Source organism: Dryas octopetala, chromosome 8 (assembly GCF_963921425.1).
Source record: "Dryas octopetala chromosome 8, drDryOcto1.1, whole genome shotgun sequence".
In the NCBI taxonomy this organism is placed as follows: Eukaryota; Viridiplantae; Streptophyta; class Magnoliopsida; order Rosales; family Rosaceae; genus Dryas; species Dryas octopetala.
In genome coordinates, this window is record NC_141373.1 from 16,723,391 (window position 1) to 16,727,184 (window position 3,794).

A 3,794-nucleotide genomic window follows, 5' to 3' on the forward strand; every position below is an offset into this window, starting at 1 on the left:
CCACACGCACACACACTATATTCTTATCTTGCAATGTTAATTTTCAGATTCAAATCAGATAAGCATGCAATAACCATCCAAGGCTAATGACAGTTAATTTGAACACAACATATTAAAGTTTGACAGCTAAAAAGGTTTGGTTAGTTACTTTCTCGCCATTGTTCTCCTAATGCATAAACTAAGAGCTTCTTAGGCCTTCCTTAGCTAGTTAACCTACATGTTCCCTAGTTCAAGCTAGGGCAGCTGTTACCCATGCAGGAGTCGTTAAGTTTTATGAGAACGTCAAACATGCACAACATATAAGCTTTGACTATTTACTTATAGAGGTCGCCCAACCCCACTACCAAGAATAATCCCTTATTCCCTTGTTACTTGTGGTTTAGTGTCTTTGACTATTTCACAGCTAAACCTAACAGATAAACTAGATGCAATTACCCTAAGGTGGCCAGTCAAAGGATGCAAACAACTAGAGACGGGGGTTTTAATAGATAGTGGAAATTTAATATGTGCAAACATCAAACTAACAGACCAAGAGACGGATAAACGATTTGTTAAAGCATACGAACCCATTAATCGACCTACAACTAACATGCAAGATAGATTAACTAACCTACATAATTAAATAAGAACAAATAAAAACAGAAACTAACAAATAAATAAAATCCCAATTCATGCTTGTTAACGGAAATCAGAAACGCAAAATTAAAGAGATTAAAAGCATAAACAAATGGAACTCAACAACATGAATTGAAAGCAATAAGAAATAACTTAATAAAATCAGATTGCAAATATTAAATAACAACTAACTAAAATCAGAACCAAAGCTATAAACTAATTAAATTCAGAGACTTAAATTAAATAAATTCAGAAACCAATATCCAACATTAAATCTGAAACTAGAAGGAAAAAGAAAGCAAAAATCAGAGGTGCAAGCACATGGGGGCTGCGGCAAGGAGAGAGGAAGAAGGAGGCACCTAACACAAGCAATTGGCTCACGGCAAGGTGAGCTTGGGCTTGCGGCAGCAGGTGGTCCTTCCCTCTCACTTGTCACGCCACCCTCTCTCTAAGTCTCTCTCTGAATTTGGCTCACCTTACAAGAGAATTAAAAGCTGAAACTAAAACCCTAAAACAGCAAAATAAAACTAAGAGGGAGAGAGAGAGTGATTTCCGCTGGAGGAGGAGAGAAAATAATGTTCCCTAAAAGTCTGAATGAGGGGATTTAAATAGGAAAAGCCTTCCTTGAGAGGCAAGGAAGAGCAAGTTGCGGCTGGCTAGGGTTTGCTCTCCTAGTGCCTTGCGGCTTCAGCTAGGGCTAGCTGATCAGGCCTTGGCGTGATGGGCTGCTCCCTTTTGGGCTTGAGTGGCTCACGCCTAGCCTAGCTAGGGTCCTTCCTTGGTGTTTGGGCTGGTAGTCTTGGGCTTTGGGCTTGCATGTTGGGCTTCCATGTTGGGCTTCAGTAGCTTGCACAAGATGGGCTAGGGTTTCACTCCATGGGCTTCCACCTTGGGCTTGTCACCTTGGGCTTGCGCATGGCCCCTTGTCTTGCTAGGGTTTGCATGGCATGCATGCGCATGCATGGGCTGCCATCTTCCTCCTTGCGTGTGGCTTTTGGGCTGCTAGGGTTTGGGCCCATGCATGTGCATGCATGGCCCACTTGGTTCGACATCCCTAGGGCCCATGGGCCCTCCACTTTTGACTTCCCATTTTGCCCCTCATTTCCATTTGAATTCAAATTCATTTCTTCCCTCCATTCATTTCCATGGATTTCCACCACCTTCTGGAAGCTTCTGGAACCTTGAAAAACATTTCCTGGTGCAACTAGGATTTCTTGAAAATGAGAGATTCCTTATCCATTTCGACTTCTCGTAATAACCATATTGCCCCTGGGGTCTCCTAGTGTCACTAGGACTCCTTTCCTTAGTTGGGTTAGGTTTCCTAGTTCGACCAGGAATTCCTGTTTGAATCAGGATTTCACATTTCTGGCTCCGCAATGATGGTTCTGGACTTGATGTTTCCTAGTGTGACTAGGAATCCTCATTTGACTAGGATTTCTATACTTTTCCTGATTTGACCAGGATTTCACTCGTTTTCCTGGTTTGACCAGGAATTGTCCCAAAATGGCTCCATTTGCTTCTTTTTCTCATTTCTGCTTCATTTGACTTGAAAACACAAAAACAATACAAGAAACACAAAATAGCGAGTTCTAACACTCTAGGTTAAGGAATTAGTATCATAAAGTGATGCAAAATGCACACTCATCACATCCACAAGCATACCACGGGCTTTCTCGACTGAAGAGTTGGCGAAGCGAATGTCCAAATCAAAAGGTTGCAAATCAGCCTCCACAAATCCAAGCCTCTCGAACACAACCAGCGGCATGACATTGATAGCTGAGCCATTGTCAACTAAGGCATTGGCGATCTCATACTCTCCTATGCTGCATGGTATGACCAACGAGCCCGGATCCCTCTTCTTGCTTGGAAAAGATGCAAAGAGATAACCACAAATCTCCCTAGGAACGTTGTGACTATGCGCCTGCTCCTCAACCTTCTTCTCAATAGACTTCAACTCCCTCATGGTTGCTGGAAATTTGGTGATGTCGATGTCCGGAATGAGGGGAATCACACGTGTATCAGCTTTCTCCTCAATCATTTCCGGATCCTCCTCTTCCTCACTATCCATGATCTCAATCATCTCCTTAGTCTTTACCACTCCAACTCTCTTTCTTGGAGTAGTCCTCAAAGTATCATTTACATGCTCCTCATTCTTCGGGTTGATGATGGGCTGGCTTGGCAATTTCCCCTTCTCTCTCTGACCCAAAGTAGTGGCAATCTGACCCATTTGACTCTCCAAATGTGCAATAGCCTTCGAATTGGCTTGCATCTGCTGCTCGGTACGGTTCATGAAGGCATTGGTACTCTGAGCAAGGGAAGTGGTGCTTTGAGCAATCTGAGCAATCTTGTCCTCCAAACTAGACCTCTCGGCATTAGGGTGCACATACGGCTTGTTGGTGCTCCCACTAGCATGCTGTCCATTGTTGTTGCTCCACCTGAAATTAGGGTTGTTCTTCCATCCAGGGTTATAAGTGTTAGAAAATGGATCATATGGCACCCTAGGATAATTCCCAACCTGATTCACGTGTTCCACATCACCTCCTTGTTCTTGCATACCCATCATCTTCTCTTGAGCCAAAGATAACTTCTACACCATAGTCTTGATTTCCAAAATCTGTCCCTCCATGGTGTTCGGCACATCAGCTACCTCATACAACCCTCTCTTTGGTCCTCCTCTTGTACGATTGGAATCCCATTGTTGAGAACTCAAAGAAAGCGACTCAAACAATTCTGTAGCCTCATCCTCCGTTTTTGACATGAATGCACCACCACATGCCGAATCCACCTTGGCTTGGTCTCTCTCCAATAATCCCTGATAAAAACAACAAATCACATACCAAGGAGATAGGTTATGGTGTGGGCAGCTGGTAAGTAACTCATTGAATCTGTCCCAAGTCTCATGGAATGGCTCGTCCGCTTTCTGCACAAATCCAAGGATCTCCTTCTGAATCGAATTTGTCTTGGAAATGGAATAGAACTTGTTCAGGAACTTGCTTGAAAGATCATCCCATGTCGAAATGGAACCACTGGGCAGCGAATACAACCACCTCTTTGCCTTGTCCTTAAGCGCAAAAGGGAACATCCTCAAACGGTACTGATCGGCATTCAGGCCCCTCAATTGTGCGGCTTCACAAACCCCGGAAAACTCCTTCAAAAAGTGGATCGGATCCTCCCCATTC

The 3,794-nt window shown here is 43.7% G+C and overlaps 1 non-coding gene across 1 annotated transcript; it reads left to right on the forward strand.

Annotated features, from left to right (window-relative positions):
* The first annotated feature begins 3,461 nt into the window (after nucleotides 1-3,461).
* Nucleotides 3,462-3,567, forward strand: LOC147277675 (small nucleolar RNA R71). Its single transcript, XR_015124133.1, has one exon. It is a non-coding gene; the product is annotated as a small nucleolar RNA R71 (small nucleolar RNA).
* The last annotated feature ends 227 nt before the right edge of the window (nucleotides 3,568-3,794 follow it).